The sequence below is a fragment of the Diadema antillarum genome, unplaced genomic scaffold, assembly GCF_040938485.1.
Source record: "Diadema antillarum isolate AM-2024a unplaced genomic scaffold, OU_Dant_1.0 seq00000810_RagTag, whole genome shotgun sequence".
NCBI classification, from domain to species: Eukaryota; Metazoa; Echinodermata; class Echinoidea; order Diadematoida; family Diadematidae; genus Diadema; species Diadema antillarum.
The window spans coordinates 2,731,168-2,748,383 of record NW_027271690.1 but is presented as its reverse complement, the minus strand read 5'-3'; positions in this window follow the sequence as shown (position 1 = coordinate 2,748,383).

Sequence of the window (17,216 nt, the reverse complement as noted above, 5' to 3'; positions counted from 1 at the left end):
CCTGGACACCTAGGCCTTATGGTTGCCATTTCTGCACTGAATTCAAGACTCTTTCTTGAACTAGTAAGTCTGTTAGTGTTGTTGTTGAAGGCGTTGTATGAAACAAATAATGTATGGGATTAACTCGTGCAATGGAACAAGATTTCGCACCTGGATAAAGGTATTCTACTCCAGTCTTTCTCTTTGTAGCATAATCAATGTGGTGATCTGTGTTTGAGTAGAAGGATCTAGACTTAAAAATTCTACAGATCTACACTTCTGGCTGAGATGTATGCATTAAGCATCACATACACCAGTGAGAGAATTTAGTGAAGTTTTACAATATATGAGGCCTTTTTTTATTTTTTACTTTTAATATTTTTTAAGATAAAGGGAATGCAAATTATCTGTTATTTGTATAATTTGTACTCCAAGGAGTACTCTGTCAGGACTATCCCTTCTTGGTGTTTAGATATGCAAGACATCCCTGGTATTTCTAAAAATTGATTTTAACGATAACATCTGAAACAAAAATCAGAGATATCGGTCTCATTTTTTCCTCCAGCATGAAATACAACCCTCGAGACCAATAAGAAATAATTAATTACATAAAAATCTAGAAATGTGGTTATGGCGACCGTTTATACCCCCGAAGCATATTTGTTTTCTTCCTTTTTCTTTTGTCAAGCGTTTCTGTTTTTCATTTTCCACTTCCTTATCACTGATATTTCACAGTTTTTGTGTTTATTTTCAGATCAATGCGGACTTTGCCCAGTTGTACCGAGAAAAGTGCAGGAGATGGTGAACAGATGGGGGCCATTTTACGTCAATAGAATCTTGCACTTGCCAAGCGAAACCACCCTTAGTTGCAAGACATCGTAAGAAGATGTGAAGACATGGATGGAGACAGTAAGTCCTTCCGCCAATCCTCATAGATCTTGTGGCATTGATTATAATTACTGGAACAATTTCTGTCCAAAGTGTAAGAGTAAAACGTACTCATTTGTTTTATGCTTCATTGCTATCACACCTTTCAGGAAAGTGAATGTGTACGAGTTTGCTCTTCATAGACTGATATTGATAATAAGTCGAAAACGTACTGAATGTTAGGGATTGTCAGAGCTGATACAATACGTCATATCTAATATGTTAAAGAGAATGGGTGAAATACTTAAAGTTAAAAAAAAAATTGTATTGTGTTCCATTCTATAGGAATTTTGTGGAATGTCATTACTTGCAGCGATGCTTCACAGACCCAACATCCCCATGTAGAAGAAAGGGAGAGGACCTCTCGTGCTCCCGAGGGATGCCCAGCAGTACATGGTGCAGAATGACTATGTGCCTGTAAGATTATGTGACCCGTGAAATGTGTACACAGGTATTTGCAAATGATGAAAAGAGAAAAAAACGAAAACCAAAATGGGTAAAGCAGCAAGACTGAATTCGGGACTAAAGAGGCCTAGGTTCAAAACTTGAAGATCAGGTGGAAAGAAAAGACACATAGGAGCAAGCCAGTTCAAATTATAAAGTGTGATATCAATTTATTAGGGAAGTTATTGTGAATGTGAGATTCGATTGTGAAGAATCTCTGTCTTATCCTTGATATAATAAAATACTAAACAAAATGAGTTGCTTTAAAACTAAGAACAACCCCTGACCAATATCCAACAAAGAAAAGAGAGAAAAAGGACCAAAATTAACTAACTAAACCAACACAGCACCGTCCGGTGCACGCCGTTAGGTGTACATGTGCTGTGGGCAATGAACAAAAGAAAACATGAATCAATATACATTACGTACAAAGGGCTCATACCAACTACAAATTAGTGTAATCTAATGCAACTAAAATCGTACGCGCGCTTTCTTACAATCTAACCATAGACAAACAATCTTCTAACAAAATATTACTTTACTCCATAAAATGTCAAAGAGTGCAACAATATGAGTTGAATCTACATATGGCATTATTTGCTTAACATTCCACCTCGTTCCAACGTGTTGATTGAATATTCATGACACTCTTATTTCATGAACTACTCCTACATATTGTGTTTGATTACTCCTGGGGTGATAACATAATTCCTTTTGTTGCTATCCCTGTTAATAATAACCAAAGAAATGAAACTGGGATTATAATAATGAATACCAAGAGCCTTAATACTACGCTCGCCCTTGACATTACAGCAATATTTAAGGAAATCATTTCTCTTCGTCAACATTCTTCTTAGTAAAATGTTTTAACTCAAAACCACACGTATCACATTAACTATATATATTCTTCTAATCATTTCTCAGTAAACTTTAAGGGTCCGACCAAGCCGGGTACACAATGAAAAACATGTATTTGGTTATCCTTAGAGATCACAGTGACTTATACCATGCATAAGCTATTTGAGATTAACATGAACATTGAAATATTATATACAAAAAAAAAAAAGGGCAAGAAATGATGTAGACCAACTACAGGCAAGATTTACCTCCTTATTTGGACAGTACCCAGCAGTACCTCGCCTTTGAACTCAGACTACTCGATATGAGTAGAAATTCAGCTATAGAGAGAACAAATCAAATTGTATAATGATTATGGTAAACCAAATGAGTGTAACAGGTTCATAAACACATATCTATGTACAAAATCCCCCAATGAATTATGGGCTCCAGTTGTCATGGCAACAGCAACATAAAAAACCCCAAATTAATGTGAACAAGGTTAAGGGAGTTAACAGACAACTAGTGATGAGGATCCCCCCTTTTGTCCAAAGCAACTGACCGTCACTGATGCAGCCTGCCTACACACAGGCTCATTGTTTACGTTAACCCTTCAGCCACCAGTGGCGACTGACCACACCGAGTGCACATTACATCTTGGCATCCCAGTTTTCTTCATACTAGTCTAAAATCTAGACCCTAAGCATATCTTTGGTACCAAACACACAATATGAGCCATGTACAAGACTTGTCCGTAAACAATATGAATGAACAAAGGAAACAAAGTTTACCATACCCAAGATCAACTCACTAATATCAACAGCAAAATAAATGAAGCAACAGCACACATGTGCGAATGTTTAATACATATAATATAAGAATAAGAACCAGCCTTGGTTCACAACATGCCTAACCGACCAACACTTTCAGATGAACTGAAGTTGCTATCCACATCCAAACTTCGTGTATTTAAATAAAGAGTGATCTAAAAATCTGGGTGATCCTTATCCTTATGTAAATCGAAAATACAACATGATATTAAAATCCGATTAATGCATGTACACCAACATATGTATAATGTATAGCATGGTTAAACTTACAATTAGTCGGCGACCAGCAGCATGATTCCACAAAATAAGTATGATAACCAGCTCTATGCAGGCTGAGACACCTCCTCCTCTTGTGAATGCAGAATGTGGAATGAATCCTACCTCTTCGATGGGGAAGAAGTGGTCCATCGTTTGTCATAATGTCTCGAGCAAAGCCTTACCACATTGTTTATGTTATAGGGAAAGTCGGGGAGTGGAGTTCCGGAGACCACCTATGATTTTGGTCAAGCTGACCTTGCTTCTTCATCCCCTCGATGGGTGCTAAGATGTATTATGTCTGTGGGAGTGCTACATGTACTCCTGGTCATTAATTCAACACACATGGCACATAACATATAAATGGTACATATTTACAAAAGGAGCAAGAGAGGGGAGAGAGAGAGAGAGAGAGAGAGAGAAGGAGAACGAGGTGCATAGCGAAAGCATGGCATCTGAATAGACATACAATGTATTACAAAAAAATACAACAAAAATGTGTGGCTACAACACCGTTCATTTCCTAGCCTCACATACAGTATATGCTTAATGTTTATAGACTTGAAATCAGTTTATGATCAAATCATTGACCTTCCAATTTTGAGAATTATCAATATGCATGTTTCATTGGGCTTTTAAGTACCAGCTCATGTTTAGAGAAGAATATTTGAGCTTCGTATCTTACAAAGCAAGACTCGTGTAGAATCTGCATGTACTCAGTAACAGGTAGAATTTAAAAATCTGAATTTCTCATGCTGTCGTGAGAAATGCAAAGTTTTCTTCTCTGATATATCAGTGTTTTTGAAGCGATTCTTCTCAAACAAACTTTAGAACATTCAGCAATGAGTATTGTGTAGGGGTATCTACCGTGTTTTGACAGTTTTCTTTTAAATTCATTAAATTACGGATTAAAAATGCATGCTGACTTCTACTGATTTGTAATAATATGTACATCAAATATCTTATGAGTCTGGAACATGTAAATATCAAGTAGGCCCCACCCCGATGATGGCAAAAAGTAATCTGATTTCTGGGAATTTTTTTCAAGGCTTTGAGGTTTACCAGATGAGACAAAATGTTTTAAAATAATATGTTCCGAAATATATCAGAAATATTTACTTGTACATCACAAACTAAAAGTTATGTGATGAATATGTTATTAGTACATTGTATTTAAGATCAATATGTAAAATTATATTTTAATATTTTTTCCCTCCAGAGTGCCCTCTCACTGAGAACTTAACTTCCCTCTATGTGATGCAAAGTTTATTTGATAATAATTGTAGCCTTTGTCATTTGCTCAAACGATTCAAGTGAAATTTAGTTCGAAATATCAGTAGTGCTATACATGTTTAATCTCTTTTCAGGTAGGAACCAATGTTCATGGCATTGCTGATGCAGAGACTCCAACCCCAGCCCCAAGCATCTTCTGATCTGGAGATTCTCCCACCTGAAAGCCCTAGCAAACGGGAAACGCCAAGTTGATCCGCGCGAAACGTATACATCACGAGCGAGAAGCGCGAAGTTCAGTGATGCTAAAGATGCCACCTTCAGCCAGCCCTGCTTAGTCAGATAAGGGAGTGACTAGACGTACATCCAGTATTTTCTCATCCTGGACAAGACCATACTAAGTCCAGGCTGGAGATGACCGGAAGCAAGAATTTGACAGACTCTTTAAAGCCCACTGTGTCTTCATCGTCAAATATGCTTGGGTGCTTGAAGCATTCTTTGATTTTGTGGCGGCATATTCATGTACTGCTACAATCCCAAGTGAGGGCTTCGTTCTGGGCATTAGCCACGAACTTCAAGAACACGTCAGTGTATGATGCTAGTAAGATTTTCCGACATTGTGCCACAAACCCATGCACACAAGAAGCATATCTGACTTGCCCTGATGTGCAGCAAAGTTTTCTTAATTTTCGGTGAATTCTTAAATCAAAGTAACACAGGTAAAATGCTGCAATGTTTCCTTTGAAGATACTATCATGCATAATGTTTTACTCATGGATATTGAGTTATGTTATGTGTGCCTCACTTTTCCATTTATATTGAGCTACAAATCCATGCACACAAGAAGCATGTCTGTCATGCCCTGGTTGTAGTAAAGTTTCCTTGTAATTTTTTTTGTGTGCATTTTTAAATGAAAATAACACAATAAGGAAAGTTAATGCCGCAATGTTTCCTTTAGAGGTGCTATCATGTATGTGTGTGCCTCACTTTTGCATTTGCATTGCTAAGTGAACATTTAAACAATATTTCAAGTTTTTATACATGTCCAGTTTCAATTTATTTATTGTTCATCTTTGGCTTGTTTTCTGTATATTATGTCTGGTTGATGATGAAAAAAAAAAGTAATGCCAGATCCGCATTGATTTAAATTGAAAGAAGAAAGTTTAAGTTCCCCTGAACACTTTTGTAATTATTCAACGATTACCTAATTTTCATCACTCCCACAGTGTTGTTGAGCCATTGTCCATCACATTTATTGAGCGCTGATTTGTTGCTATTTTCATTATGACGTTGTGGCTAAACACTTTAATATGAAACTCTCTATTTATAAAGAAATAAACTTTGGTTTTCCAGCCAAAGTATGTGCTTGAACCCACGAGGAAGGATAGATTCAGCGCAGATGGGCACCTTAAACAAATTTAGAGCATTTGACTTGAAATTTGGCACACATGACCACTATGGTATATAGATATGGAAACAATGTGGTGAGCAATGCGTTGCCATGGTAACAGCTTTTTTTAAACCAAAAAACATACAAAAATATTTTGGATTCAGCTAACTTCCTTTAGTCTTCGAGCATTTAGCTAGAAATTTGGCACAAAAGACCACTGTGGTATGTAGATGTGTAAACGTATTCTTTCGTAAGTGTCGATCAATGTGTTGCCATGGTAACGGCATATTTTGAATGAAAATCATACAAAAATATTGTGGATTCAGTTAACTCCCTCACTCTTTGAGTAATTGGCTTGACATTTGACACATGCAACAACTTTAGCATATAGATGTGCAAACTTAATCTTTCATCAATGGTGAACAATGCGTTGCCATGGTAACAGCATCTTTTCACTAAAATGCATACAAAGATATTGTGGATTCATGTAACAACCTCAGTCTTTGAGCATTTAGCTTGAAATTTGGCACACCTGACCACTATGGTACGTACATGTGCAAACTTAACCTTTCGTCATTGTTGATCATTGTGTTGCCATGGTAACAACATAGTTTGAATGAAAATCATACAAAAAATATTTTGGATTCAGGTAACTCCCTCAGTCTTTGAGCATTTGGCTTGAAATTTGGCACATGCAACCATTGTAGTTCAGAAATATGCAAACTTCATATTTCATCATTGTTAAACAATGTGTTGCCATGGTAACGGTGCATTTTCAATGAAAATCATACAAACATTTTGATTCTCCTGTCTCTGTTTAGAGCATTTTGGCTTCAAATTTGGCACATGTTACCTCTACATTACCTAGATGTGCAAAAAATCTTTTGTCAGTGTGGAAAATGTGTTGCCATGGTAACAGTATATTTTGCATGAAAATGATACACTAATGTGAATTCAACTAAACCCCTCACCCTTTTAGCATTTAGCTTGAAATTTGGCACATATGACGGCTATGATATAGGGCCTATAGTTGTGCAAACTTCATTTTTTTCTTAATGTCCAACATTGTGTTGCCATGGTTACACAATTTTTAGTAAAAACCATAGAAATCGTCAGTTTATTTATCTTGCTCATTCAGTTTTTGAGCACTTGATTTGAGAAGTGGAACAGTGCATTGCCATGGTAATTTTTTTCTTTATTAAAAAGTAAGAAAAAATAATCCTGGTTGAGCTACTTCCCTCAATTGTGGGTGGGGGTATATTAATCACAATGAGTGATAATTCTAGTTAAAAATTCAGATTGCATCACTTCAACATAGTGCTTTGTTACGAGATATGACATCAAAGTAATTAAGAAACTAGTGGTCCATCTCACTTGAACAGTCTCTTGAGATGGTTCCCTGTCATCAGTTGAGATGGATTCTTAAATATCAATAGATTAAGCAGGAATTTGTATATTCTTTTGTCAAACATTTTGTCTACCAAAATGCAGTATGGAAATGTACAAAGTACTTATGTAAATCCATTTCAGACAATCGATATTCAAGGAATTTTAGAAGTAAGTTTAGAATGTTAATTGTTATTTGAGCTTCTTAATGTTTTAAGGTGAATTTACTTCAGAGTTTACATAGATCTTGCTCCCTATTGTTGTATGTAATACAGTTTGGATTCAATTGTAAATTTTCCCTACGGAATAGTGGAAAAATTAGGGAAGTCTGGTAAGAAATAAGGAAATGTAACACGTTTTCAGAAAACATTTCTTGACTAGTCCGTATGAATATGCAAATACATGCAGGTGAAAAGTGTAAAAATATTTTGAAGGAATGACATCATCAATTCCCTCATTTGGACGTTCATAAAGACTGGACAAGATCTGTTTTCTGGAAATGTGTGAAATTGAAAAGAGGCATATCTTCCTTATTTCGTAGCTGATTTTCATAGTCTTTACACCATTCTGTGTAGGGAAATTTCTTCTCTTTTCTAATTTGATTACACTAATTTTGGCCTTTACTTCCCTCTTGATTAAATTTATACTATGCATCATTCCAAAAAATCAAATAATTCTTTAAATTGCATGCATGGGACGTACAAAGCGTGTAAATCTAAACGTCAACTTAATGGAGGCTGTATTGTTCATTACACAGCATCATTTCTAAAATTTAAGTTATTAGAATTTTTATATAATCTTATATTTGTTCATAGTTTCCATCTTACGACTTAACGATGCTCACCAGGAAAAGAAATACATAAAATGAAAGTGAATCAAGTCGTATGGAGTCATCTTGCAAGATTCAAAAAAAAAGTGAAAAAAAAGTAATCTATTTGGCAATGAAGATTCCAGTCGTCTAGTAACTTGTTTACAGAACACAGTGAAAGAAGCATCAGTAACATGAATGTGAAGATGTGACCATCTGAGACTATTGCAAAATATGCTCTGTTTTCATCATGTCGTATTTCATTTTTTCTGGAGCCTACATGTGTATGACAATCATCTGTATATTTTGTAACTTATCGATGTTTGTGAAAAATGCATCAGTTTGATTTTGTTAAAATAAATAGACCTTTACATGTGAAGAAAGTGCATCAATTGGCTGTCATTTTCAGTAGTCTGAGTTTAAATCCATGATGGATTTATTTGAAATAAATCCAAGGAAGGCTTAAAATAAGTCTTTCGTCGTTTAAATCCAAGCTGGATTTATTTTAAAAACAAGTCTAAGAAAGATTTAAATGTAATCTAATAAGACTTAAAAAATAAATCCTATAGACTTGAAATTTAAGTCGAACATAGACTTAAATTTTTAAATCCTAGCTAAGACTTACTTTTAAGTCCTAAGGTTTTGTCTGTATTTACAGTCCGCTAGGACTTAAAAAAATAAATCCTTAGGACTTAAAAATAAATCCTAGAAATTAAGAGAGTAGGAGAATGTCATAACGATTCAATGCGATCGAGCGAAGCGAGCGAAATTGAAAATTTTGACATTTTACAGTCCCAAAACTCCCGTTTGTAGCTTTATCTTTCGCTTGGAAATCAAAGGAGGGGGGCATCGGGCGCGACTGCTGGCGATTACTGGCAGCAACATTAGGAAAATGGCATAACGATTCAATGCGAGCGAGCGAAGCGAGCGAGCTTGAAAGTTTTGACATTTTACAGTCCAAAAACTTCCGTTTGTAGCTATATCTTTCGCTTTGGAAATTAAGGGGGGGGCATCGGGCGCAACTGCTGGCACTTTATACTGTCTGCAACATTAGGAGAATGGCATAACGATTCAATGCGAGCGAGCGAAGCGAGCGAGCTTGAAAATTTTCACATTCTACAGTCAAACAACTGCCGTCGTAGCTATGTTTTTTGCTTTAGAAATTAAGGGGGAGGCGCACCGGGCTTCACTGCTGGATGCGAGCGAGCGGAGCGAGCGAGCTTGAAAATTTTGACATTTTACAGTCCAAAAGCTGCCGTTTGTAGCCATATTTTTCCCCTTTTATTCATATATATTCATATTTATTTTCTTTATTTTTATTTATTTGTTTATTCATTTATTATCATTATTATTATTATTTTTTTTTTTTTTTTTTGGGGGGGGGGGCTTTTTGGGGGGGGGCAAAAATGCGTTTTGCCCCCCACATTTTGGATTGGGGGGGGGGGGGCGCCCCCCCCCCCCCCATTTCCGGCGCCTATGCTTGTATTAACTGACCACCTACTGTACCAGTTATGACTTTGTATGTTGCTGAGAAGATGTAGGAAACGGAAATTTTCTTCTTCGATGATGTTCGATAATCATATCTTTCTCGGCAAGCACATAATTATACGCAGAGTGCACCATTGTGTAATGGGGGTGAACGTACCCAGTAACCGCGAGTGGAGCATGAAGCAGAGTGCAGTGCAGTGCCGGTGAAACTTGCAGTGGTCAACATTCCACCATGATTGTGAATCTACACTACATCAACTTTCAGTTTCTATTTTTGCATCTTTTAGAATGTACTTGGGTTTTGCTAATAATTTACTGAAGTTGCTGCCCATGTATGAGAAAGCGACTGTCAGCAATATATGATTGATATCTCAGTGAGTGTGTGTGTGTGTGTGTGCGTGAGTGTGTGGTCAGTTAAAAAGCAGATAATGTAAACAATTTCATGAAAAGCATGTAATTCATGTTGTCAATGTAGGTTTAATCCATATAATGCTATATGTTTATGACTGCCCCTATGTTGTTTCTGCAGCATTTTACCTATATTCGACAATGGACCAGTCCGTATCACTGGTGTGTGCACGACGTATGCGGCAGACCTTGTAGGCTCATGAATAATTCAAAGAGTGCACCTTCGCGTTCTGTGTGTGCGGGCAGCGTGCACTCTCAGCTGTAGAATGATTTTAGTAGACTTTTGGCCAAAAAGCTTTCCTTATGTGTAGAAGATGAGATGGCGCTCTGTAGTTCTCGCAGTTTTAGGGATCGTAGAAATTTTGGTTGAGACCTAGTTTTAGGTTTCAAAATTTTTTGGTGAGATAATGAGAAACCTCTTATGAAAATATGAAAGAGCATGTAATTCCATGAGGAACTCAACGTTTATTTAGTGAAAACTGGTTTTGGGTTGAGATATCCAAAAGAGAGCGATTCCAATAAAGTGTGGGACCCACCTTTTATTACGATTGCCTTGTTTTATTCTGTTTTTGGATGTTTCAGCCATTCCAAACCAGATTTTCGTAAAATAAATTTTGAATTCCTCTTAAAATGGTATGCTCTGTACTATTTCATATGTGTTTTCTTGGAATCTCGCAAAGCCCAATTATAATCTCCACCCTACTGTACCATCCATATAAAACAGCGTCGGGTTTTTGTCGTGTGAGAGCCAAAACAATTTTTTGCTAAAGTCGCAAATTAGAAATCTTGGTTAAAATGATAATAAAAAGCATAGATAATTATGTGGTGTGTTTTTTTCTTTCGGTCTCTTTGATTTTCGTTTGTTTTGTTGCATTTAAAGTATTAAATGACCAGGGGTCCGTTTCATGAAGTCATCACATTGAAGTCTTTACACAAATCGCAGAATGGCCAAAGTCGCTCATTTGAATTGTAGCTATATGAGACTTCCAAAGAGACTTAAAATCCATGTCATGAAGTCTCTCATACGTGTGTCTTATATTATGAGCAAAAAATCTTTCAGAAGAATTTCAGGAAACGTACCCCAGAGTGTATAATAACTAGATATTGCTGTGTGTTATTTCAACTTTAATGGTATATTTCCTTTTCAAAACATATTTTTGATTTGTCTTTCACTAAACTAAAACCAAAGTTTGAACTATTCAAATCTAACTGAGTTTCAAAAGAGAAATGATACTTATTTGCAGTGTGATCTGATGGGTATTTTCTTTTTCAATTTCAGTTTGCTTTTTTGCCTCTTTTTTTGTGAGTGTATGTATGTCTGGTTGAATTTTGCACTTTGATAAATTTGGTTGATGATATGATTTTGGTTTGTTTTGCTGGTTTTTTTTTCCAATGTAATTCGGGAATGTTTCATAGAAATACCACCTCTGGTAGGAGGTGGGATGTGTCTCTCGTGTATGTGTGTGTGTGTGTTTGTGTGTGTGTGTATGAATGGTCCTCGTGATACGTATATCATGTGATCGTTCGTGAATGTTTTTTTTAGAATCATGCGAATTTTATAAGAGGCACTTAAACTGAAATAAAAGGGATTATCATGTTGATCTTTTGATACACATTTACCTAAATATCATTTAGCATAACACAGGGTGATTTCTTTTTATTCTATTTTCGGGTTGAGTATTGTCACTGTACGCATTTGCGTCGAATTGTTCCAAATGGTAGTAGGCCCTATTCTTGACCGAAAGATCGGTCTGTATCTGTCCGTCGGGGAATGTTCCGCGGAGACTGCGTCTGGCTTCACGGATCCCCTCCGTATACAGAGGACAGCGTTAATGGCAAAATATAAAAAGAGTCCTCCGGACAGACGGATCTTTCTGTCTAGCCCTATACCTGACATTCATTTGCCATTCATTATCATGATTATGGTGACAAGGTGCATAGCTGCTGCCTATGGCATGGCGCCATGTTAAAACGGTGCATCTGGGTTGACCATGTAAGCAACAATCTAGAGCCTCTTTTACACTTTCACGGATCGCATATCACGGATCACCACGGATCGTCGTTCCGTGACCCTTGCTGTTTCCTGCATGACCTTGTAGTATACTACAAATTCTTTCAGTATAATAATGATACCCACAATGAAGCACCGCGTACGTTTGGGAAGGGAATTATCCCTCGCAGTACACACACACACACACACACACACACACACACACACATATATATATATATATATACATATTTTTTTTTTGAAACTATTGAACATATTTTGTTTCAAAATATATTGCAAAATAATGAAAAGCTGCATCGCTTCGGTGATCCCTCGCACTTATTCCAAAGTTGATTTACATCCTTTGGGTTTATGTCAGGTTAATGTGTGTGTGTGTGTGTGTGTGTGTGTGTGTGTTTGTGTGTGTGTGTGTGTGTGTGTGTGTGTGTGTGGCACACATATACACACACTATAGCTTCTGACCACACGAGTAAAGAGAATTAAGGGTTTGGGACGAACACCGAACTAGGGCTTTCAATAGCTCAGTCGGTAGAGCACCGGTCTAGTAATCCGAAGGTCTCGGGTTCGAATCCCGATGAAAACCCATTTTCTTTGCTTAAAGTTTTTACTGTTTATTATTTGTTTCTGGTCAGTTTTCCCTTCTTTGTTTCAAAATATATTACAAAATAATAAAAAGCTGCATCGCTTCGGTGATCCCTCGCATTTATTCCAAAGTTGACTTACATCCTTTGGGTTTATGTCAGGTTAATGTGTGTGTGTGTGTGTGTGTGTGTGTGTGTGTGTGTGTGTGTGTGTGGCACACATACACACACTATAGCTTCTGACCACACGAGCAAAGAGAATTAAGGGTTTGGGACGAACACCGAACTAGGGCTTTCAATAGCTCAGTCGGTAGAGCACCGGTCTAGTAATCCAGAGGTCTCGGGTTCGAATCCCGATGAAAACCCATTTTCTTTGCTCAGTCACTGTATATGTATATATATATATATATATATATATATATATATATATATATATATATATATATATATATAATGAAGAAATAAACTAGTAATGCACGTTTGGCCAATAAAGGATGAGTTTATTCGACTCGAATTTTCAGCGGCCTCCGCCTTCTTGAGGAGTCCTGAGAATGACTGTCATCAAAACAAAGCCGTCATTGTCAAGACTCCTGAAGAAGGCGGAGGCCGCTGAAAAATCGAGTCGAATAAACTCATTCTTTGTTGGCCAAAAATGCATTACCATTTTATTTCTTCATTTCTTCGTGGAGCCAGTACGTGAATTCTCAACATGTTTGGACTTATAATATATATGAACAATTCCTCAAAGTTTTCAATCACAACACACACACACACACACACACACACACACACACACACACACACACACACACACACACACACACACACTCTACATAGTTATTACTTTATTTTGACATCATAATAAGATCGTGTGGTTTCAGCAGCTCACAATAATTATTACATTTATTGTCATCACCTTCTTGCACTAATTATGTACATTCACATAGACGGCGTCAGACACACTTCACATCGAGTAAACTATGATACGCATATTCTATTTTCTTTTTTGAGGAGGGTGGGTACATGTTCCCCTTTTGCTGATTAAGCAACGGTCATGACGCTATCTGTTACTCTGTTGTACCGTGATACAACGCCCATCGGCTCAGGCATGTGTGTCGTAAGGGGAACACTAACAGAAGATTGCGATAGATTAAAATTAAGCACATTGGATACACACGGGTGCGCAGAGACATTCATTATCGACAACAAAATGATTTTGCCCGAGACAGAAATCTGGCAACGTCAAGATTTAAATCGTGTCAGGAAACGGTGAGGTTCTACCGTGTATAGAGGCGATGCTTGTCCCTGTATTGCAAAGGTTCCTTTCAGATCAAGCAAATAAGAGATTTCATCTCATCAATACACCATCTACGAAAGCTTTCCTCGTGTACCGGTACTTCTCAACAGTCCACCATAATGGAGTGTGCATCTTTTACAAGCGGGTTATATAATATTTACAATTCCTATAATTCTAGCAATACTTCCCGAGCAGTCTGCGAACATGATACAGTAAAATATTACCCGAGGTTGGACAGTGCTTTGTGAAGTTACGAGCATCCATACATGTACATTATAATCTAAACGCTTTGAATAAGCACACGATTTCCGGCAGGAAAAAAAAGAAAAAAAAAAAGAGAAAATTATTGTCAGCATGGCTTTTAATTTTTCTTTTATTGCGTGCGATGGTAACTCTGGAACAGACTAAAATTGTCAGAGGAATTTTTGAATTCATTAATTCTGATCAAGTGTACATATAGCACGATTTGAAAGGTGACCATGCTTTTTCTTTCGGCAAACTTTGGCACAAGATTTAATCTTATTTCAAAAACACAGTGACAAGGTTTGTTTCAATGTGCACGATGTCCTCGTTGGGGACTCTCCGAATACAATAATGCACAATAGTACATAAAGAAAAAAAAAAACACGGTAAAATGAACCCATTTTTCTCTATCACTAAACTGTACAATACAGACGATGAGATAAATTTAGAGTGTAACATCAAACGAAAACCAAACACACAATAACATCTTTAAGCTCAATGTGGTATTTTTAAAGAACCCCAACAAATCAAGTTATATCTTTGGCAAGATTAAGGAACAAATACAACTAATAATTCCGAGAAAACGTCGGGGGGGGGGGGTTACCATAAAACATTCAGCCTTCAGTCGTCATGAGCTGTATAAAAGGAAAAAAAAAATTAATGCTTCAGGCTTTCATGGCAACGAATTGAATAAACTTCCATTATGTGCTGTTAAATGTTCCTTACTTGCTCATGGTAAAGAAAAATAAACCAACAAAAATGCATACGCAAGCTTCTTCAAATCAAGCTACTTAAGGCAAAATGGAAAATAGATATGAAACCAAAACAAAATGTCACCGTTTGTAAAAAGAAAAAAAAAAAGAGTTAAATTTGGGTCTAGAGGTTTACAAAGTCTGGGGTTTGTGAAGTAGCGGATATGCAGCATGTCTATGGAATAAACAAACAAACAAAAAACATAAGTCTGTAACGCACAGATTAAAAAAAAGGCAGAAGGGGCCTCGGGTTAGCATTGTAACGGGACACAGTCAGCTTCAAATCTGCGCGAAGAAATAGAATGTGAATGTAAGATTCCAAATTGGTGCAAGTTTTCGTGCACAAAGGTAAAAAACTGTTATTCATGATTTTTTGTTTGATTATTTTTCATTTCTTTTCTTTAACAGAACATGATACAGGTACAAGTATTTCGGTTTTGGCCAGCCCCTCGCACAGAACCTGCCCATCCCCATAAGAAAATTTCCACTAAATTCATAATGCACAAACATAAAAGAAACAGCAACAAAGTAGGCCTATAATCATCAAAGAGGAAAACTTGGGTGAACTGATACATTTTCTCGGTTTGATCTTAACCCATGGTCCATCGTCACATTAAATATTTTGTGGCAAGTTTATGGGTACATTATCTAATTTTGAGAGTACAGAGTTAAACTTACGGTCGACTTTTGAACTGTTTCCTCACAGAAAACAAGTGATAGAGACACGATGTGACAAACATGTATACAATACAATGTATAAACAATCAGCTCATTTTTCAAACGACATCAATTTTCACACAGTCTGTGACCTGCAATCATACGGAGCCAGGGAAGGGAACATGTTACTCAGAAATTATTCTACAATGAAAGAAAGATGTGTTTCTTTTTTCAAGAAAACCAGATAATAGTACTGTCAACAAAATCTACAGTAAACATCATAAGACTCATATCTGTAAGGCAAGTTCTGAATTGTAATCTCTGAAGATACACACTGGAAAAAAATAATTTTCATGGAAAGAAAGACAGCAAATGTTGGGCTTAGCTAAGGTAGAGTATACATGTAATAGGAATGCTTGAGTTACGTACTTCAATCATGTATACCAATTTCAAGCGCACAAAATATTCCAAAATACATTAAGTAAATAAACAAATATTGGACATTCACCCAAAAAAACAATAACAATGCAATAATGATTATAATAAATGGATAACAACAAAAAGTAAGAAGAGACGTAGGATATACTAAATCAGCATACTTTACTTTGTTTCAGCAAAAATAATAACAATTAAAATATTTTGGGAAAACATTTGTTCTACACTTTGTATGAATACACTACTCACCCTTCCCCAGTAGATGATCACAAAGATTCAGATGACCTGAATTTGCTTCCCACGCACATATTTATAAAGAATTCATGACTCCTGTTTTTATTTTGTTTTCTTTCGTTTTTAGTGTGATAAAATAAGCACATCCTGTTTTCCATATTTATTTCACAATTTGCACAATGACCTAGCTGCAGCTTTGCAAGATCAATTTATGATGTAAACATTAAAGACATAGCTGTTTTGAAAATATAATAAAATATTAAACCTTCTCAGCAAACATTAGCACAAACCCATTTCATATCCACAGTGCATAAAAATAAACTACACGTTGTATTGGGAAAGAAGAGCAACTAATATACCTGAACATAAGACTGATATGGAGTACCTGTACCATTCAACAAACACAATGGAATAGCAATAAACTCCATAATGCTACATTTATACCATGTTCCCGGTGGCCTTGGCAGCCCGGTTTGCCCCAAAGATAGTACGCGGTAGGAAGGTGGGATAACCGATAACCATTTTTTTCTCTTTACCCCGCATCTTCCAATGTTTGTTAGGAGTGTATCCTCGCTGCAGTCACCATGAAGCGCTCAGGCGTCGTTCTCACAGTGTCTGGTCAGGCTGGACTGCACATATTTTTGGACAGCTTAAAGACCACACATGGCATTAACGGCAATCACAGCCCGCCACGTCTGCCCATCGTGTTCCCCCGCATTGTCTTTCGTCCATTCTGTTTTCTCTACGGTGGCCTGAAATGTGACTACTGTGGCCACCAGAAACATGATGTTAACATAGCATAACAACATGGTAACATTTAAAAAAAAAAAATGAAAGAAATCATTCATCTAATCCACTGTTCTGAGATATTTCTGTCAATTCCACATAGACTTCTTTTTCCTACAACTTATACCCACTCCCTGTGAGCACTCGGTTATTAAAAAACAAATCCTCATTCAACATAACACGAGAAAAGAAAAGCAAAAATATAACAATCTTCGCAGCAAAGACATAGGAATACATC